This window comes from Rhinopithecus roxellana, chromosome 3, assembly GCF_007565055.1.
Source record: "Rhinopithecus roxellana isolate Shanxi Qingling chromosome 3, ASM756505v1, whole genome shotgun sequence".
Lineage (NCBI taxonomy): Eukaryota > Metazoa > Chordata > Mammalia > Primates > Cercopithecidae > Rhinopithecus > Rhinopithecus roxellana.
In genome coordinates, this window is record NC_044551.1 from 123186707 (window position 1) to 123210495 (window position 23789).

Sequence of the window (23789 nt, forward strand, 5' to 3'; positions counted from 1 at the left end):
CACCTATCTGGAACACAGCTGAGAACCCACAGATAAGGAAAAAATGTCTACAGACACGACAAATAAATCTTGTCACTCTCCACACAAACGTTTGTGTAGCTTCCCAAAACTTGTCTTCATACAAATATTCACTAAGTCCTACGGACTCATATTTTACTGAAAATCCAAAGAAGTTTGGTGGTTATGATTTTCTAGACTGTAGCTGATGAATGACACTTATGATTGTGAATTAACATATTTGTATTTAGAGGTCAGTTGTATATATGTTTTGGAATTTTACTAAGTTGAATTTTGGAAGCAGATAGATTAACCAGTATTAATGATTGGTGGAATGCAAGGATGAAAGACAAGAAAAAATCCTGAAAGTGGACAAAAAACTTTCAAACGGCAGTAATCTGTAATTTATAGCATTACTATATTTTGCCTCAAAACAGTCACTCCAAGTCATTATTTTGACTCTGTGACTATAAAAATGTGGAAGAGTATAATCTTACAAGGATTTTTCATACCAAATGGCCAAAAGATATTATAAATATTAAGATAACCTACAGTTATCTTCTAAAGCACTCACATTGAATACCTACTTCCAGATGATGAATGAATAAATAAAATTCTGCAGTTTGTGCTTAAGTGATCATTTACATTGTATATGTTCAATATTATTTCTAATTAATATATTCAGTAAGCAGTAATTTATTGTTTCATTTTCCAAAACACTTTTCATAATAAAAATCAATAGTTCTAATAAATGGCAGAGAACCCAGAGCTAAACAACATAAAAACAACATTATTTTCTGAGCACTCACTATATGCTTTTGGTTTTATACTAAACATATGTGGTTTTATTTATTATTTATCATAACCATATAAGGCAGATATCATTTATTATTCCTAATTTACATATTTGGAAATTGAGGCTTGAGATTTTGGCTTAAAGTCACAGAGCCAGTTAGGTAATGGAGCCAATTTTCAAAGTCATGTTTGTGTTACTGAGCACTGTGTGTCTTTCACTGTACTGTCTTGTGTCTTCAAGCCTCCTGAGTCTCAGTGATTGGCATGCCTGCAGATGACACACTGAAGCTCTTTAGGGAATATGTATCAGGTTGCAATTGGCGGCTGTTCCCCAGCATCCAGTTATCTAGTCAAGTGCCAAGTTGCTCTATCTTTTATCTTTTTAACACTTTCCATTGTCAGAGTGTCTGTAATTTGCTGCCTGGCACTGGTTGGAAAAAGAAACATTTGTTGCTTTTGTTGCCACCAATCCTGTTGTGAATCATTTTCCTTATGGTCACAGCTACCATCAGTTTCTCATCTCTATCACTTACCCTACCAATTGGGCACTTTCTCCCTTCTTGAAACTTCTTTCTACTGTTTAGATATTGAACCTGAGTAGTGGATATTGTCACCTAATGCAAAGTTCCACGTTATTCCTTAACAATAAAAGTCAGAATTTAGTCTCTATTTTTTTCCATCAGTTTTGAACTGTATTTGTAATTCCTGGGGATATTAAGACCACTTCATCCTTGAAGACTGTCCTTTGGCTGTTGTCATAGCATGCTAGTTCTGGAAACCTGAGGGTTTCTGAAGGCTACGTGGCAAGTACTTAGTGAGTGTGTGTGTGGGCGGGGTGTGTGTGTGTGTGTGTGTGTGTGTGTGTGTGTGTGTATGTACTGAATAAAAGGCATAGCATTAGAAGAATGAGGAAATTCAGGGATTTACAACCAAAGCTACTCAGCTTTTAATTAATTAAACTGATTAGGGAAACTACCACTTAAATTTATATTACTCATTTAAATACAGCTTAATTGCCAATAGTTTATAAAGCGACACTATGATTATAAAACAATATTTAGGTAAACTTGATTTAGTTCATCACCTAAATCTCAAGCTACTCATGGCTGGGTCTAGTGGAGGTGGAAGAGCATTTGAAAGTGTGACACAGAACGTAGACAGAGACATCTCTCTTTTGACTAATGGGGGAAAGTCCTTGAGGTTGTAGGTTCCAGCCCAGATGGTGTTCTACTCCTCAGAGCCAAGGCATTCTATAAATCTTTCCTAATAACTAGATCCAGGCACACATTGTCCTGCCTCTCTTGCATAATTCTGGGAACAGAAATAGGCAGGGCTATTGAGAAAACATAGTTCAAATCCAAGCACAGGTATTTGCAAACTTAGAGACAAGAATCCCTTTCATTGGATGGCTTGTTCTGACACAAGTTAAGGATCAGAGTGATGAGAATCTCATTATTATCTTCTTAGTTAAAGAAAAACATGAGGAAGAGCCAGTGTTGAAGGCAGAAGAGCCCAGGGGAAGAGTCTTCTCCTCACTCATATTTAGCTCAGGCTTTCACCAACACTTCAAATATTGGAAATTAATACCAAAAACCACACTGCGGTCACATTGTCACATCATTTTAGTTTATATATTTATTGTCCTTAGAGGGCATTTTATCATGCATGTTCCTAACCAAGGCATATCTTTATTTTAACATTTGTGTGATGGCTTGACTCAAGTCCATGTTTCCTGAGGAGCTTTGATAAGCATTCTAGGACACAGTGATTTCTATTTTTCTTATTCTCTAATTATATATTGTCTTAAAATATGTGGTCTCAGCCGGGCGCGGTGGCTCAGGCCTGTAATCCTAGCACTTTGGGAGGCCAAGGCAGGCAAATTACCTGATGTCAGGAATTCAAGACCAGTCTGGCCAACATGGTAAAATCCTGTCTCTACTAAAATAAAAAATCAGCCAGGTATGGTGGCACATGCCTGTAGTCCCAGCTACTCGGGAGGCTGAGGCAGGAGAATTGCTTGAACCCGGGAGGCAGAGGTTGCAGTGAGCCAAGATTATACCACTGCACTCCAGCCTGGCGATAGAGTGAGACTGTCTCAAAAAAAAAAAAAAAAAGTATGCTCTCTCAAAGTTCACTATGATACTATGTAGGATAGATTTTGATAAGGGGGCAATTGGAGGCAAAGAGACTCCTTTGAAATATACGGTGCTAAGTATCTGATAAAGAGACATGGAAGTAGAGAGAAAAAGGTAGTTCTCTCAATCCCTGATGTTCATGAAATATAGAAATTAAACCATGCCTATCCGTTATAATTTTAACTTCTAAAACATTTTCTGTAACAAGGTCTAGCCCTTGGGAAAACTCTTTTGCTTTATACTTTTTAAGAAATTTAAAACCATCTGCACTGTGACTGAATGTTTTGGTTCCCCGACCCCTAGTTAATTTATGTATGCATAATTTGTCTCCACCTACTACTAAAATAGAATAGCATTTTCCAACATGAGTTTCATTGAAATATTGTCCAATTAGAGTTTCTCTGAATAAAGTTGATCAGTCAAATGACTTAGGAAAATTCTTCACAGCCTAGGTTTGTGTTGATCAGCATTAAAAAATATTTGACATTCTCTAATGTGATATTAATGTGTAACTTAAAACTATAGCAAATCTCCTCTCCTTAATAGACTAATTTTCATTGAGAAGATTAATTTACAAATACATAAGGAATTCATCATGTTGTTTATTTTTTGGTCAATCTTCAAGTCTGTAAGCCACATCACAAAGAACAATGTATCTTTGAGGGAGGAACTTAGTGTCATCACAACTTTAAATATAACCCATAGAGATAGCCTGTTATCACCAATGTAACCAGCTCCCTTCCTTCTATCTCTCCATTTCTTTAATCACTTTGGGAAAGCAAATCCCAATGGTGGCATGCCATTAAGACAAAAGATGATAACAAAACTACTCAAGTAGAAAATGCTCAAAGTTTAAACTGCTTTTCCTCTACTCATTTCCCATTCCGTTGCCAAAATGGGACCAAAATAACTGATTGATTCAAGGGGAAGAATTTCATTATTTTAGTTAAATGGTTTAAAACTCAAAGTTATTGTGTGTGCATAGCACAAGTAGCTTAAAAGAGACATTTAGTAATTCTCAGAGTCCCCTTCTTCCTCCATATAAAATATATTCTAATGAAAGTACATTGCAGCTTCCATACTATATTAAAGATAAATTGACAACCTTAGCATAATTTGCCTTTTGTCTTTGATTTCAACTGAATTGCATGAGTGCTATTCTGTCAGTAGGTATGGACAGGCATATCACATCCTTAGTGTGGCTACAGAAAGAAATTTCCAGAATACACGGTGGGAAATATGATAAAAAAGGAATAAAAAGTATTTTTAAGAGCATATTTAATTCAAAATTTGATGTCTGGTTCTTGATACAAAGTTTAGCTTGACATACTTTTACTGCTTATACCTCTATTCTCTCTACTTATAGTACATTCTGGAACATCATTATAATGTTTCCAGCAGATGGCATTTTTTTTTTTTTTTTTTTTTTTTTTTTTTTTTTTTTTTTACTTCAAGTACAGGAAAATAGGCAAAGGGGCAACAGGTCTCTATGAACACAGGGAGAAGCGTTAGAGAATAGGACAAGGCTTAAATGATGGGATGGAGAGCGTACACTAGAAAAATACTTTTTAGAGCCTGGGCACGTTGGCTCATACCTGTAATTCCAGCACTTTGGGAGGCCGAGGCAGGTGGAACTCCTGAGGTCAGAAGTTTGGGACCAACCTGGCCAAAATGGCAAAACCCCATCTCTACTAAAATACCAAAATTAGCTGCACATGATGGCAGGAGGCTGTAATCCAAGCTACTCAGGAGGCTGAGGCATGAGAATCACTTGAACCCGTGAGGCAGAGGTTGCAGTGAGCCGAGACTGCACCAGTGGACTCCAGCCTGGGAGACAGAGTGAGACTCCATCTCCAAAAAAAAAAAAAGAAAAATACATTTTAGGACTTTATTACCATTAATATGAAAATTAAGTTTCTAGACACTTCTGAATATGTACGGTAAAATAAAATACTATAAAATTTTCTAAGTTTAAAATTAAAAATCTCTTGCTCTTAAACACACTTTAGTGTTCTTCATGCCTCTGAGGTCATGGCTCTGCTGGCAAGCACTACAGTTTTAGCTGTACTTACTCACAGTGGAGGGCCACAGTGCTAAAAATGTCAACTGTTCTCATTGATTGCTCATCTGCATGAGTGGAACTCTCTGGAGGTCCATGTGTCTTCCATTTTTAACACTCTTTTCCCAAATGAGTAAATAGGGCTGACTCTATCTTTTGCCCATATCTACGTGAAACCTACCCAGAGATATCTTTTATGTTATACATTTTACAAAATAATTGTGTGAAATAATAATTAATCATTCATATATTTAAGTTTGGTGTAATTTAATATTTTATAAATTATCAGTTCTAATATAATACACCTTAATTTACTGAGACAGAAGGAACTATCAAATGTAACTTCAAGATGAACAAACACAACCTAACTTACCACAGTTTTACTTCGCTGGTATTTAAAAAGCCAGATGATCCAAGAATACATACATTTGCTTATCTCACAAAGACATAATCACACTGTCATCCATATTTGAACCACAAAAGATGGATAGTATAATGTGTGCTTAAAATGGATTCATTAATTATCAAAATAGATAAGTGTTTCATCAGGTATATACAGCAGATAACATTTATCTTTTCTCATAGAAGAAAGAGATTAAAGTAATTCCTCCATACATATTGGGAAGAAAAGAGCCTGCTCTACTGGGACTTTCATAATGTGACACTAGATAATATGTTTTGCCAGAGATGGTAAAGTTACACAAACACGATACAGATGACTTATTTCACATCAACTAGAGTGGCTGAATGCTGGAGGAAAGCCATTCATTCCCACCATAAATATTATACAACATTTATTTCATGTCTTGATAAACATGTAGTCACCTTAAAAATCTCACATTTGAGAGAGTTTTAAAAATCTTCCATGCCTTTTATAAATTGCAGAACATTCCCCTAAGATAGGGGTTGCCAATGGCAATGGGAGGGTAAAATGCAACACATCTGATCTCAGTGGCAATTGTTGTCATATAGGGCATTAGACTTATAAGGATGGGCACCATCAATACCAATATTTAGTGATTCTTTCTGTGTATGAAGGGTGATAGGCAAACAAATAAGCATTTTTTTCTGAAAATTTAAATGTAGTTATTAAAATTACTATATTGTTTCATTATTTTCTCAACTTAAACTTATGCTTTTTTCATAAAGTATTTAGAACTTCAGAATTCTAACCATTTAAGTAAGTTCAAATGCATCTGAAAGGAGAACAATAATATGCTTTAATTGTTAATAGTTATGGTCAGAAATAGTTAATTTTGGGTTGAATGAGCCTAACAGGATAAATGGAAGTGAAATCTATTTTCCGCTTGAAAACAGACTGATGTTATTTAACACAATGAATGATCACAACATATTTCATATGAATTACTAAGCTCATTGATAAAATAGATTTTGTAAATGTATTCATTTACCTTCACCTGAGCAGCCTTAAATTGCTCAATTCTTGATGAATACATGCCTCTTGATTATGTCTGTTCCATATTTCATGTTGTTAGTTAAGGAGCACCCAGATCACATGACCAAGCATTTCTCTAATCCCTTAAGTGCCTTTACTTTGGCACTATAAATATTTTGCAATGTTTTCTAACAAGTTATAAACAAATTTCATGTATAAGAATTGTATGAATCTATTTATGCAATTTTGAATCAGCTTTATCTTTTGTACTATATTATAAAATACTGTATTATATTATTTGTTTCTGCCATTTGCTGACTGTAAATGATCTTATTATACAAGCGCCCTTTAGGAATACTCTCTATGAAAGCTGAAAAAATATTTTCTTTCCCTATTAGTTTTTAAATATCTGATAGATGCAACATTTGTGTGCTTGTGGCATTTAGTTTAACCACATTATCTCACTGTCAGATTTACACTTATAAAATTCTATGCAATCAAGTAAGTTCTTTTAAACTTAGTGTATATTGTGATATTGATCATGCCAAACATTTTGAATTGTAACACCTTTGACTAGATAATGTACCATTCTCAACATGCAATTCACTGAATAATGTATTGCTGCTTAGGGTGGAGACACATGAAATAACTCAGTTGTTAGTAAACTACTTAAATGCACTTTGCCAACCTGAGTGAAACAAATGTGTAGGGATATGAAAAGGAAAACACCAGAAATGAAAGCAGTCAGATTTGTGTGTTGTTTAATTTTAACTGCACCACACTAGCGGAATTCAAGTTTGCCCTTTTGAATCATTATCAATTCATTTGAGGACTCATATAAACATTGATAAATGGCTCCAGGGAAACATAAATGGCAAGAATGCTCAGAACAGGAATAGAGACTTAGGCCACTGTTTTGGGAAGACAAAGCTTTTCTTGCAAATGTTGTACTGACAGTTTGTGTTCCTATAGATTCTTACGAATGATTTAATGGCATTAAAAAATAAATTAACTAGGTTAAATAAAGGAAAGGCAATTACTCTTTTGCTTATTCTGCTAAAGCTGAGATAATATTTTTAAAAATATGATCTTATAGGACTTTAAGTGCATAATTGTCATTGGGAACTAGAAAAACAATTATACAAAAATTAAATAATTTTTGAACCATTCTTTGAGTAACCAGATATATTTTATTCAGTACCAACCATCTCCCCCAAATAAAAATTAGTAATGGTTTACCCACCAAATAGGATTTCTCATGTTGAACTAAGTTTAACTGAGAAAGTTCAAAAGCCAATTTTGTGAAAAGCATTTTTAGAAGACTACTTAAAATAATTTTTATAATAAATAATATAAAATAATATATTAAAACAATTAAGATAATTTGCTTTAAAATAATCTTTCTAAAAACATTAACACTTTTTTTTTCGATTTTTATCCTTTTAAAACATCAGGTATACTTTTTTATCCATGTGTGCTTAGCTATTTTAGTTCTAATCCACGGGTTAATGTGCATAAGGTTGTGAAGATTTATAAGATGTGGACAGTTATTTTATTGATTAAAATGCATATTTTTCAACAGCAAGTATATACTTTCACTTTAAAAGTCAATGTAAATAACAAGTTAGTACTAAATTTACTAATTATGTTAGACTTAGCTGCTGCAGATTTGAGTGACAGCCGTTTTTCTAACTCTGTCTCTTCTACCCTCACTCCAGATTAGAACTGGCACTTTCCCCTATGCAAATGAACATCTAATTAGAGACACCTCCCAGTCAATAAGCCACTTTCTTATCACCAGTTATATTACCTGACAAGCCCTTTCTCTGCAGTCTTGGCCCACCAAGAATCTTCATTCATTTTCTCTTCTTCTTCTCTGCAAAGTGAACTGATCCCGCATAATCCCTGGAATAATGTAGCTTCTCTTGTGGAAGAGCAGCTTCCCTCGCCCCCTTTTACATCAAGCTAATGGAGCCAGTAGGTATCCTATTGATCTTTTCTCTATATGGTTTCCACAAGGATTTGACAGACTTCCTTACAGGTTAAACATCCAGGCTTTCTGAAGTGGCTATAAAGCTATAAAGCTTTGTTTTTGATTTTTCTAACTTTTTTTTTTTTGAAACCCTTGCTCATCTGTAATCTTTAAAAGCTCAGTTGATGCCATGCACAGCAAAGCCTTATTTCTTTGCAGAACTAATCTCGACACTGTCTAGTGTTGAGTACAGTTGTCTGATTCAAATCTTCTGTTACAAAGCAGATGACATCTGGCTAGATGTCATGAGAAGAGCCTAACAATGACAATTCACTTATCCCTTAGAAAGAATCAATTCTCCCACAATGCATCTGTCAGAGAACTCTCACTCAGTAAAAGCAATTTTTCTAGCTGTCTGACACTGTAATTGCTCTTAAATTTTCAATGAACGTTTTACAAGGACTCCCCTGAACCATGATGAAAAACTTAACTTTTTTCTAAAAATGAGAGGCTGACAGGATGAAAGAGGTCTTTCTCTTTAAAGCCTTGCTTGCTTGAGTAAGAATTCTTTCATATCATCAACAAGCTGTTGAATAGAGGATAGATTACTTTCCATTTATTTCATCAATCAGATTAAAGGCTCTCCTTCACAATGCCCTTTAAACAAGAGCTGTTTATGATGTCCTTCCAGATTTGACTTTAATGTAGTATTAAATCACTATGGACAGTGGAGTCAGTAGAGAATATAAATATGACGACTATCTGACAATATTTAAGTATTGCATATATTTGGGTCATTATCTCCATTCTTGCCACAAAAGAGATGTAAACAAAAAATAAAAACAACCACAGATTTGCTATTCTTCAGTCTGAGAAAAATTCAACACAATTTTCTTGTATGTATCAGTAAGCAGAAATGCCAAGCATACTAGTGATTCTTTTTTTCTCAGATCAGCAATTTAAAAAGAAAAAAGAAAGAAGTAGAGATCTGTTCGTTTCTAGTTTATTCTAAATATGTGTTTACAAGCTTTAAAAATAGAACTCTGAGTTCATGCATTCTTTGCTAATTCAGACTAAAAGACTGAACTATAAGGTAGTTCGAATAATCCTTTATTTTTAGATTTTCTAAAACTAAATTAGGGCCAAAAAGCTGTTTATTACCAGCAATATAATAATCTGAGAGAGAGGTGGATGTGTCAATTAGGTGAAAATAATTGCTTTAATATGTAAGTGTATATGAATGTATTTGCTGAGTAAATTTTTTTTAATTAAATGCATCCAAAGTTTCTGTTTTAGGTGTGTGGTAATATTACAACCGTCGTAAGATAAAAATAAAATTTAAATTTCAAACTCTAATATGAATTGCCCCGAATGAGAGGAAATTTTTTTTATCACAATTGCAGAATTAAAAAAATATATATATAACTGTGAAAGAGAGTTTCACAACCATCTTCTTTTATCTTTAACCCTATATAAGCAGTTCCTGAACAACAGCTCTGATATTTTTCCATCTTCTACTAGAATGCCTTCAAAACAGCATCTCACTATATTCCAGGGCAGTTTATATATTTTCACACAATTTTATTTGTCAGACAATATTTTGTTCAAACATTGAGTCCAAATATTCATTCTGTGATATATTACCATTGTTCTATAAGCTATTGTTTTTACATAAACTGAAACTATATATATATATATATATATATATACATTTTAAAATGTGTGATTTGAAACAATGAGTATTCAAGTATTGATACAATTAATTTTTTTGAGATAATTCTCTTGTCCTCTCCACCTTCTTTCTTGGAGGCTAATCACTGTGAATTCCTACAACATTAATTCATGTAGTCAGTAATTTTTTTTTTTTTTTTTTTTTTTTTGAGAGACAGAGTCTCACTTTGTTTCCCAAGCTGGAGTGCAGTGGCTATTCACAGGCACAGTCATAGTGCACTGCAGCTCTGAACTCCTGGGCTCAGGCAGTGCTTCTCTCTTATCCTCCTAAGTAACCAGGCCTACAGGTGAGCACCACCACGTCTGGCTGTCATCGCAACAGTTTAGTAAAAACAAGTCCCTGGCTGGGCATGGTGGCTCACGCTTGTAATCCCAGTATTTTGGAAGGCTTAGATGGGTGATCACTTGAGCCCAGGAGTTCAAGACCAGCCTGGGCAACATAGTAAAACCCTGTCTCTACTAAAAATACAAAAATTAGCCAAGTGTGGTGACATATGCCTATAGTCCCAGCTACTCAGGAGGCTTAGGTGTGAGGATTGCTTGAGCCCAGGAGGTCGAGGCTGCAGTGAGCCATGATGGCACCACTACATGGCGTAGTGTGAGTGGCAGAATGAGACCTTGTCTGAAATCAAACAAACAAACAACATGAAAACAACAACAACAACAAAACGAGTCACCTAGGTGTTTAATCTACATAATCTCATTGAATCCTATAGCAGGATATCTGTGATCAACATGTCTTTTATTCAGAAAAGGAAGTGAGGCAAAAAAAGTTTAAGTACATTGACTAAGTCACACAGTAACTGGAAAGGCAAAATTCAAGCTCACATCTGTCAGATGTTCAGGGCTATCATCAGTACACGATTCCACACTGTCACTAGTCCTTTTTGTGCCACTCTTTTTTTGTGTTTACCTTCTGAATTTATTTTCCTCTAAAATGGGGAACCATAAAAGTGGAAGCAGTAAAGTAGCTAAGGTAGTGCTGTGGTTCACACAAGAGCTATGATGGCTATGATCAAGATGGTCGCAGTGGATATGAAGTCTGAAGATAAGCAAATTTCATATTTATATCAATTATGAATATATTTTCTCTTTCTCTCTTCATTCCTTCCTCCCTTTTTCATTCTTTTCTTCCCTCCATCTTTTCTTTCATAGTCACTTGCACTTCTGAATATTTTTGTTAGTTTTCTCTTCCTATCATAAACATGCCATGTATTATGACAACCGAGTCATTGATAAAATGTTTGCAATAAGTAAGTTTGAAAACTGCACTTTTCAACATTCCACTTAAACACTTTCCTTCTGGCCACTATCATTCTATTAATTGGCCATCCTTCCGTCAGTAACGAATTCCTGTGGATAAATAGAGTCATCAAGTCCACTTTCCTCAACTTGTCAACAAAAATCTCATTAAAGCCTCTATCAGATGCCTGTATTTCATGTACTTAGTGGATGGCATTATCTTAATCAACCCTTTAGGACATACCAAAGAGTGTGACAAATTTGGTGTGATTTGCTTTATTGCTTTAAAAGAAAACTTTTGTTTCTTATTTTAAAAACCTTATTCAAGGTGTAACTTGTATAGACATGAGCCATTAGTTCCTGTCTGCTTTTACTTAATCATGTGATTTGTACAATCTGCACATGTCTTTTTTAAAAAATCTGAATTTATCTTGGAGACTCATGCATTGATCTCTTCATGGGGAATTGGAGGTGGAGGAGTAATTTTCAAAAATGGAGTGAGAATTTTCTTCTTGAAAACCTCCTTAATTTCAAGAAATATGTTTCTGTTTAATGTCTTATTTCATAAGTTCATACGTTTATTTCATTTTTCTATTTACCCTGGATTCTGATTATGCTTGGAGAAACCACTTGGGGTAGAGAACTCATTTAATTTTATTTCCCTTCCCTTAATTTGTTCTATTCCTCACTGATTCCAGAGTTTCAGCTGAGATCTCCCTATTTCTTGTACTAACACAAGTTATGTACATATACCTGCCTAAGACTCTCTGCCATGTTTTGCTATGGCCACCATGCTTCTTATTCTCTGGAGTACTTGCTTCATTGATTATTCTCTCTCTCTCTCTCTCTCTCTCTCTCTCTCTCTCTCTCTCTCTCTCTCTCCCTCTTTCTGTCTGTCTATAAGCTCTCACTTGCTACTTTGCTCTTAGTAAGTAAACTTACCTAAGTCTCTACCATTAATAATATATAAAACCTGCACAACAAAATGTCCACTCTCTGTAGTTACTCTTGTTTCCCTGTCTGCCCAGTTACAGTCAAGAGTCTTGAAATGATAGACCAACCTCAACCTAACCACATTTCTTTCCTTCCTTTCAGTCCTCAATCCAGTAGAATCCGACTTCAGATCTCTTTTGCTAAACTATCCCCATTAAGATTACTAATGATACTCCTATTACGGTATCTTCATCTCTTCTCGCCTGAATTTTTCTTTTTTATTTGACACTATAGCTCAGAATGTTGGATTCCAAGATACAATTAATTTTTAGTTGTATTTAATTGTATATAATTAATTTAATTAAATGTTCTGGTTACTTGTTAGTAGGCTTTAGTAGGCTTTTTTTTTTTTTTTTTTTTTTTTTGGCTTGCACTTAAAATACGCATTTTCTTTGGTGTTTCATTTCCAGCTTTCTTCTTTTATGGCAATATTAATATGGTAATATTCTCTCCCTGGATGACTTCATTCAAATCCCAGGCCTTAACCATCTCTATCTCAGGCTCTTCTTTGAGATCCAAATATTTAACTGCATATACTGTATAATTTTACCAAATTTTTACTGCTTGAATGAATAAAGCTGATACTTCTCTTCCCATTTGGCTCCCTGTTCTTATTTTTTCTGGATTTGAACCCAGAGGAGAGGAAATATGACTAACACCTGATGAGCATACCAGGAAATTATTTCAAATATAAATCAAAAGCTTCCATTCTTGGGCCATTGAATCAGCAGAAATAATCAAATGAACCCCTCTACTTTTCCAGCCCTACGATACCTAATGATACCTGAATTTGCCAGATTCTCTACCTTTCATCCGATTACTATGGTTAGGTGGACCTCCTGTATCAGCTCCTATGCAAAGTAATGTTAGGAGATACCATCTGTTCTCACCTTCCCAATAGCTTTTTTCCTTCATGTATTTCCTTTCTTCTGCATCATCAATTTCTCTTTATATGCATTTGATTATTTCCATCAGCATTTCCACCCTCTTTAGTACCTGCCAACCTTAGAGCATGACTTTGACGTCACATCTTTTTTCAAGTGTCTTGAGATTTTGTTTTCTTTCCAACCTAACCTTGAAAATATTTTGCTACAATAACAATCTCTAATGTCTCATTTTAAAAATTTATACTAAACCTACTCCATCTGTAAAATGCTCTGAAACTGCTCTTGTAATGTCTTCTGTTAACTCAAATCCAGAAGTCACTTTTCTGTCCTCATTTAAAAAAAAAAAAAACTTTCAATTGCCTTCACATAAGTTGATCATTTCCTATTTTGCCCATACTGTTTAAATTGCAAACCGTTCCCCCCATGATTCTCAGCACTCTAGGTCCATGCTAACTTACTTCACCTTTAAAAATATTTTCCATAAAAAAACACTCTCTCTAATATGTTTTTCTTTTTTGTTATGTTTATTGTTTTATTATCTGTGTTTCTCAGTTAAACATGACCTCTAAAAGAACCGATTTTATCTGAAGCTGAAGAACTCCATTTTGAACACTGTTATTTTGGTTTTCATTATATTCTATTGGTTTTGCTTCCGCCTTACTGTCCGTACCTCTTAGTCACTTCTAAATTTTACAGCGTCCAAGTACTGAATTCTTAGTTATTTCTCTTTTTTAGCCATAGTTTTTCCTTAACTATTCTCCAGTTTCATGGATTTAACCATCTCTATTCCATGGACTCCCTAATTTGTAAATACTGTCTTGACTTATACCCTGAGCTTTCCTCTCATATATGTGTCTGTCTACTTGACAGCTCTTGGGTATCTAGAAGAAACTTTAACATGTCAAAAATAGAACTTTTAATTTCTACCTCAAACCTATTTATTCCAGTTTTATCTATCTCATAGTTAACATCTTCCATTGCTCAAGCTCCAAACAGAAACTCAATCTTGATTCTCCCATTTTTCTTGTTTCTCATCAGAAAATTTATGCCTATTTGCCTTGCCTAGTCAACATCAACAGTTTCCCATTGCTACTTTCCCCCACCCTTTAACATATTTTCCTCCAATAGTGATCTTTTAAAAACTTAAGTCATGGAATGGCATGCCATGGTACCCACCCCTCCCATTAAAACCTCTTCAATGTCTTCTTATTATACATAGAAAACCATTCCAAGCTCCTCTCCCTGGCCCAAACTAACCTGGCCTCTGTATCTTCACTCTATACCATAGTCTCTCTAACTCATTGCTCTCCAACTACACTTGCTATCTTTCTATTCCTCAGACATTCAAAACTTCTTTATACATTAGACTTTTACATCAGCTATTTTCTTTTCCTAAATCACTCTACTCTCATAGTCACAGGGTACACTCTATGGTCTTTCAGATTTCAGTTGAAGTGTCACTTCCTTAGAGAGACCTTTCCTGATTATTTAGAGTAGCAACTGGCCAGTCTCAATGAGATCATCCTATTTTCCCTCTTTTTTCATGTCATGAATTTTATTTCATTATATTTATTTTTTTAGATTTTTATTTTAAGTTCAAGTGTACATGTGCAGGTTTGTTATATAGGTAAATCGCATGTCATGAGGGTTTTCTGTACAGATTATTTTGTCGCCCAGGTGATAAGCATAATACCCAATAGGTAGATTTTTCTTTTTTCTTTTTTTTTTTAATTATACATAAGTTCTGGGATACATGGGCAGGATGTGCAGGTTTGCTGCATAGGTATACATGTGCCATGGTGGTTTGTGGCACCTGTCAACCCGTCATCTAGGTTTTAAGCTCCACATGCATCAGGTATTTGCCCTAATGCTCTCCCTCCCCTTGCCCCACACCCCCAACAGTCCTCAGTGTGAGATGTTCCCCTACCCCGTGTCCACGTGTTCTCATTGTTTAACTCCCATTTATGAGTGAGAACACACAGTGTTTGGCTTTCTGTTCCTGTGTTAGTTTGCTGAGAGTGATAGTTTCCAGCTTTATCCATCCAAAGGACATGAACTCATGCTTTTTTATGGCTGCACAGTATTCCATGGTGTCTATGTGACACATTTTCTTCATGCAGTCTATCACTGGTGGGTTGGTTCCAAGTCTTTGCTATTGTAAGTAGTGCTGCAATAAACATACATGTGCATGTGTCTTTATAGTAGAATGATGTATAACCCTTTGGGTATATACCCAGTAATGGGATTGCTGTGTCAAATAGTATTTCTGGTTCTAGATCCTTGAGGAATTGCCACATTGTCTTCCACAATGGTTTAACTAATTTAAAATGTTCCTATTTCTCCACATCCTCTCCAGCATCTGTTGTGTCCTGATTTTTTAGTGATCACCATTCTAATTGGAATGAGATGGTATCTCATTGTGGTTTTGATATGTATTTCTGTAATGATCAGTGATGATGGACTTTTTTTCATATGCTAGTTGTCCGCATAAATGTTTTCTTTTGAGAAGTGTCTGTTCGTATCTTTTGCCCACTTTTTGATGGGGTTGTTTTTTTCTTGTAAATTTATTTAAGTTCCTTGTAGATTCTGGATATTAGACCTTTGTCAGATAGCTAGATTGCAAATATTTTCTCCCATTCAGTAGGTTTCCTGTTCACTCTGTTGATAGTTTATTTTGTTGTGCAGAGCTCTTTAGTTTAATTAGATCCCATTTGTCAATTTTGGCTTTTGTTGCAATTGCTTTTGGCATTTCATCATGAAGTCTTTGCCCATGCTTATGTCCTGAATGGTATTGCCTAGGTTTTCTTCTAGAGTTTTCATGGTTTTAGGTTTTAGGTTTAAGTCTTTAATCCATTTTGAGTTAATTTTTGTATAAGGTGTAAGGAATGGGTCCAGTTTCATTTTTCTGCATATGGCTAGCCGTTTTTCCCAGCATTCTTTATGAAATAGGGAATCCTTTCCCCATTGCTTGTTTTTGTCAGGTTTGTTGAAGATCAGATGGTTGTAGATTTGTGGTGTCATTTCTGAGGCCTCTGTTCTGTTTCACTGGCTATATATCCGTTTTGGTACCAGTACCAGGCTGCTTTGGTTACTGTAACCTTGTAGTTTGAAGTCAGGTAGTTTGATGCCTCCAGCTTTGTTGTTTTTGCTTAGGATTGCCTTGGCTATATGGGCCGTTTGGTGAAATATGAAATTTAAAGTAGTTTTTTTTCTAATTCTGTGAAGAAAGTCAATGGTAGCTTGATGGGAATAACATTGAATCTATAAATTATTTTGGGCAGTATGGCCATTTTCATGATATTGATTCTTCCTATCCATGAGCATGGAATTTTTTTCCCCAATAGGTAGTTTTTTATTCATTATCTTCCTTCCACACTGCACTCTCAAGTAGGCCATTGTATCTATTGTTCCCTTCTTTAGATATTGCTTGATTTTGTTTTCATCAGAACACTTACAAGATAGATGTTTAAAATTGTTAGTTCAGTGCTAGTATCCATAGATAGAATAAGTTTCATGAAATTAGAAACCTTGTCTGTCTTCTTCAACTCTGTCTCCAACTCCTAAAGCAGTGGCACATAGTAGGTACTCAAAATTTTACTTTTCACTAAATGCATGATATTATTTGTTGACCCTTCTGGTTGGTTAATAGCAGTTTTCATTTTTCCCTTCCTGGGCATTCCAACTGGCATTGCCATGGTTTGGGCTCCATTTCCACACACACTATATCTCCTGGTACAATCTCACAGATCTTTAAGCTTTTATTTCCCTTTTCAGTCCTCTATTTGCATTTTCATTTGTATCATATTTATATGTCTGTCTTACAATATCATGAATTCTGTGTGTTTGTGTATACATCTGCTATTAACCCCATCTGATAATTTTTACGTTGAGATATATATATTATATTTATGTACATTTTATATATAGAGTTCTAGGATTTCCATTTGCTTCTTACTTACAGTTTTCATACTATCTCTTCACTCATTATCTTCATCTTTTCTTGCAAATTATTTAATAGATTCATCATATGTATTATAAAATCTTGTCTGCTAATCTCAACTCTTTGCTATAATTTCCACATTGTTACTTCTGGGTCTCCTCCTTTTTCCACCCTTTCCCTTGTCCTACTCTGATCTGTGGGGTAAATTTCTGTTTTGTTCCCTTGTCTAGTATTTTTGGATTTTATACTGAGTATTGTGAATCATAGACTGAAGAAACTGAATTCTATTATCTTCCTTTGAAAAATAGTAAATTTTGTTTTAGCAGGCCATTAAATTATTGAGTACATAAATTTAGTATTATGAAGGCTTGCTTTAGGTTTTACTTCAGTTGAGTCTATTTCAGTTGTGACCTTACTTCTAGACAAATTTCCTTATTTTGGGGATTTGGTCTTTATTCTTTATGTATGGCCTTTTCAGAGTTCAGTGTAAAACCATCTTTATCATACTCCTCCAACTTAGTGAAATTTTAAGTCTAAGCTCTGTCTTTTCAGAAGCAGGCAATTTTTGAAATGTCATCTCAGCTCTTTCAACCTTCCAGCTATTGTATTCTTTGGTGCTTGGAGTCTCATCCATGCATGGATCCTTCAGGCACAAGCTTTTGAATTGAAGATAACTTTTTTTTATTTCTTTCTTTTTTCTTTTTCTTTTCTTTTTTTTTTTTTTTTTTTTTTTTTTTTTTTTTTTTTTTTTGCATATCTATTACTTCTTTGTGCCTACCTCTTTTCTGGCATTGCCCATTTCATTTTCCTGTTGTCTTAGCTACCCTAAATTCCAACTTCTGATCCCTCATACCTTTTCTGTATGCAATATGAACTAGCAGTGGCCCTGTGACACCAAAAAATGTGTAAGCCTGCATCTCACCTAAATCATTCTCCCTTTTCCAGGGTCAAATTATCTCCAGTTTCTGTTTACTATTGATTAAATTTCAGTGCCTTTAAAGAGTTTTTTTTTTTTTTTAACATATTTTTCCAAAGTTTCTCATATTTTCAGTGGAATGTTTACTGTAATACAGACTACATTTACATTACCCTATTACTGATTTATTACATATATGATTTTTAGCAATTGTAACTTATCAGGAATATTTTTAGTTCATTATTTTTATATTATTAATCACAATACCTTGTTTGCAATTCTGAAATCTCTAATGCATGTTTTTTGTTTTTTTAGTTGGAGTTTTGTTCTTTGTTGCCCAGGTTGGAGGGCAATGGCGTGAACTCGACTCATTGCAACCTCTGCCTCCCAGGTTCAAGTGATTCTCCTACCTCAGCCTCCTGAGTAGCTGGGATTACAAGCATGCACCACCATGCCCAGATAATTTCGAATTTTTAGTCGAGATGGGGTTTCTCCATGTTGACCAGACTGGTCGCAAACTCCTGATCTCAGGGGATCTGCCTGCCTCAGCCTCCCAAAGTGCTGGATTACAGGTGTAAGCCACTGAGCCCAGCCAAAATCTCTAAAGCTCTTTAAAGCAAATGTTTTTAGTTAACTTATTTGGTGACTTTATATGCTATTTTGCTCTAGTTGGTACAAATATCTATATACTTATGTTGAAGGCATATTAATATTTTTCATTGCAATATCCTACCTCACACCCTGCTGGGAGTATTATGAAGTATAACTATATATGGAAAACAATTATTTCTAAAATACAGAAAATCCAAAATTCCCAAACATAGCTGGCTTCAAGGGTTTCAGATAAATGATTGTCAAATTATATCAAATTTTAGCAGGAAAATAAATGTCTTGCTTCTGATCTAGATTAGAAACATAGATAAAAGTGTATTTGGTAGGAAGTACTTCCAGTTTTGCCCAAATAATCAGCACATAGTTGATCTGGAAAGAGACGGTGATGAGCTGATAAAAAGCTAGTGTTAACATACCTTCCCATTTAAAAAAGTCTTTGCTAATAGTGTTAGTTGTAAACTACCCATTCGAGTCAGGCAGTTTGTCTATACTATTTTATTTTTCTGATAATGATTAGGGTTTAACTAGACTAGGTACGTGGAACTAAGTTCAATAAAGTCTGCTGACCTCTCCAGTCTGAAGTCATTAATTTGCCACTCAGTGAGCTCTCGTCTGTTATATTAGCATTATTGCCTGTGACTTTATGTTCTGTAGTTATTATTGTCTCTTTTCCTATGTTAGGTCTAATATAACTGAACAAGTTCGGTTGAACATTTTAAATCAGTAAGTTTAGAGCATCTCTACAGTAAACATTTCCAATTGTGAACACTAATAACAAGTATGTAGGGATCTTTGATAAATTTCTGTTTATGGTCTTTTATTTATTATGAGGTGAGGACTGTTTCTGAGAAGTCCTTTTGAAAATGGAATGTGTTTTTGTGTTTTTAAATTTCCAGAGAAGATTCTCGGTAAATTTATGTTAGGGCACTTTCCAAAGTCAATCAGGAATATTCTAGAAATGAAAAATGTTTAAGTCCAAATCCCCTCATATTATTGTTAAAAAAAAAAAAAAAAAAAAAAACTCACAAAACTGCAGACCACGCAATTAGAATGTTGCAGCCGTTAAAATATGAGGCCATATTTCTAGTACAGTTAATTGATTTTGCATCTGGCATGTTAAAAAAATTTATGAATTTTTTTGAATAGTGTCTTTGTTTATACTTTAAAGCCTGAAAATGAATTCTTTATATCATTCTTGAGCCAAAATAATCTGCTTAAAAATGTAACATGACTTTAAAAGTAAATCTGAATAAGTATTTCATAAGCTGCTGAATAGGAGTGATTTCTTTAAAATGCATGGAGAGTTTTGGAAATCTTTCATGTATAGAAAAATAACAATAATTTATAACAATTAATTAACAAATTATGATAAGAAGGAAGACCAGTGGCAAGTGTTTAAAAGAAAAATGACATTTAAGTATATTAAAAAGTATTTAAAAAAAAACAATTCACATTTATAATCAATCAAATATCTCCTCTTTTAGATAAGCAGAGAAGGAAAAGGAGAGAGAAAAGGCTAACATGTATTAAGTACTATGTACATAGTAATAATAGCTAATAATTATTGAGTCCTTTCTATAGGGCAGGTTCTGCTCTAAACAGTTAACATGCATTTATTATTTTAATCCTCATAAATATTCTATGAAGTCACTTGATTATTATCCTCACTTCTCAGATGAAAACAAACAAATAAAACTGAGATGCAAAGAGGTTAAGTACTTGCCCAAAGTCATATGCGAAGATGTGGTAGAACTGGGATTCACACCCACGCAGTCTGGCTCCAGAGAGTATGCACTTAAACCTTATGATATATGGCCTCTTCCAGTATTGAATGCTTGCTCTGCTAAAACAGTTTTAAAGGATATACGTCCATTATATCTTTTAAATTCAATAGAAAAGGGGTAAAGCATAGACTCGGTGGAGTATCTTACGTCAATACATTAGGTAGCTGCCTATGTCTGTCAGGACTGCCACTCTGGCTTCTACCACAAAGTGATTAAGAGACAAGTAAGATATTTGTAGAATGATAAGTTTCTGGTGTTTCCTTATCAGGAACTTTTCCTGAATGTGTATCGTGTGTAGTTTTAGCTAAAATATACAAAATATTTTCAAATGTCTCTCCACTAAGAACTACCTTGCATTTTGCCATAGAAATCAGGCCATCTTTATCCGGAAAAAAAAAAAAAAATGTCTTTGGCTCAAAGAAACATAGTGAAACCAGCTTTTTATTTTTTCTTGGCATTCTTTTTTTTTTTTTTTTTTTTTTTTTTGTTTTGTTTTGTTTTGTTTTTTTTTTTTTTTTTTTTTTTGTTTGGAGACGGAGTCGCGCTCTGTCGCCCAGGCTGGAGTGCAGTGGCTGGATCTCAGCTCACTGCAAGCTCCGCCTCCCGGGTTTATGCCATTCTCCTGCCTCAGCCTCCGGAGTAGCTGGGACTACAGGCGCCCGCCACCTCGCCCGGCTAGTTTTTTGTATTTTTAGTAGAGACGGGGTTTCACCGTGTTACCCAGGATGGTCTCGATCTCCTGACCTCGTGATCCACCCGTCTCAGCCTCCCAAAGTGCTGGGATTACAGGCTTGAGCCACCGCGCCCGGCCGGCATTCTTTTAAAATTTACTTAAAGATGAGTTTGAATGATTCACTGAGTACTGATTGGATTATAATGCAATGTCTTTGTACAAAAAGTAGAATGTCTTTGATTAAGTTACATTTTTTCGTAAGTCATTTATTTGGCTTGAATGTTCATTGAAACCATATATCATTAAGACAACTTATGAGTATTGGATGATATGTGCACATAGGTTTTTATAAAAATGTTTGTATTTAAAACTATGTTGACATAGTTAACATAGTTTATGTTATTTTCTGCCTTTAATGTTTTATAGATATGAAAAGTATGTGATAGAGGAAGTTCAATGATCTTTTCAATAAATTACTCATTCTGAAGAGTTCACAATTTTTACTTTAATGTTGTAAAGTTATAGGCCAGTTTGATAATCACTATTAGAGATCTAATTATAAGCAATATATTATATAGGAGGAACGTATGTCTTAAACTGAGAATGATCAGAGAAGCGTACTAATTGGAATTCAATCAGGAAAACAGAAACCATTCTAAGGAAGAAGGAGCCGTAGCAATAATGAATACAAAAATTGTGACTATCTGAGTGAAGTCATTGGCAAATTAACTGAAGGAAAGGAAGATGAAAAAATACAAAAGAGAAATATTTGTCAGCATAATACATGAATGATTCAGGGAAGGGCAAGAGCTTCTGGTTTGGCAGCTGAGCAGATGTTACCAATCACCAAGACAGGAACACAGGAGGAGAAACAGGCTGGGAAGGAGTGAGGAAGGAAACACAGTTTGAATGTGAGTCTCTTTCATTTTGGTCATCTGTATAGACAAGAACAATAGATAGATAAATATCTGGATATGGAGTCAAGCCAGGAGAGAGGTTAAGAGCCAAAATTATGGATAAAATGAATCAGAGTTCTCCAGAGAGAAACAGAACCAATTGTGTGTGTGCATGTGTGTGTGTGTTTCTGCATGTGAGTGTGTGTGAGATTTATTTTAAAGACTTGGCTCACAAAACTGTGGGAGCTGGCAAGTCCAAAATCTTTAGAACAGTCTGGCAATCTGGGAACTAAGAAAGGAGTTGATATATAGTCTTAAGGATAAACTTCTATTTCTCTGAGAAACCTCAGTTTTTGCTCTTAAGACCTTTCAGCTGATCGAACGAGGCCCACCCACATTAGTAGAAGGTAACTCCTTTAGTTAAAGTCAACTGTTTGAAGGTGTTAACCACATCTTCAAATTACCTTCACAATAAAACTGAGATCAGTGCTTGATTACATAACTGTGTACCCCATGCTAGGCAAGTTGACATATAAAAACTAACCACCAACCTATGGAAGCAACAGACGAACTCCTCAAACAGAGAAAGCAATGAGTAAATATCAAGGTGGTTAAAAGCTTGGGCTTTGGAACAAAAAGGGGCCTGAGCTCAAATTTCAGTTTTACTATTTTGTGAGTGTGACTTGCTTTTGTAAACCCAGCTTCAGCATCTATAAAGTGGTGATAATATTTTCTATCTCGGAGTAATTGTGAGTATGAAATGAAATGATATGTAAAGGAATTGTCACAATGCCTAGCATGCATTAAAGTGCTCAGGTGATAGCAGCTTCAAAATGGATTATTTTTATGATGGGAAATTTATAAAGATAACTATGTGCTGATGAGTGAAAGTTTATGTTAAGAGAAAGTTAAAGCCAGCGAGATAATAATTGATTGAGTAAAGGTCGGTGGTGGAGCCGGGGGTGGTGAAGGGAAGAAAGTGAGACTTGCAACACAGCTGAAAGGATTAATCCTGAACAAAAAGATGGGAGAAAAGTTGAATATAGTCATACGTGCTGGCCTGACTTGTCTCAGTGAAAAATGCTGAAAGGTTATTTGCTGAGAGACTTTGATGGCTTAAAAACTGGTGATGATTTTCTGAGGAATGAAAGAGTTTTAAAAAGATATTAATACATTTATTACAATAATATCATATAATGCATAGGACTTGTCCCATACATAGTCCCAAGATTTAAGAAAGATATTATTATACTTTAAGTTCTGGGGTGAATGTGCAGAACGTGCAATTTTGTTACATAGGTATACATGTGCCATGGTGGTTTGCTGCTGATGTGTAAAATAACACTTAGGGTCAGTTAAGATTTGTGTGGTTAGGTAATTGTAAATACTTTTAGGGCAAGGGACATATTTTTCCTGTTTGTGATTTTGCAAACCATAAGTAATTGGTAAACGTTTCCTTGATTGTAACACTCTTTTCTCTACCTGCCAAGCAGCTGGGTTATAAAAGTAGAATGTCAAATGGAATAATTGACCCAATTTGGAGACTTTGATGTGTGCAGTTGAATAATATAAGGACCAGAATAACAAATATGCTAGTGTTTATCTTTAAGGAAATATAGTGTAAGTTCAAAAATATATATATATATACCTACAGGAGCAAAAATGGACAGATAAGAGGGCATTCTGGGAGTAAGTGTAATGGAGACCAGAAAGGATGGAAGGTAGGGGTTGGAGACTGGAGTTGTAATAGAAGACTTCAGA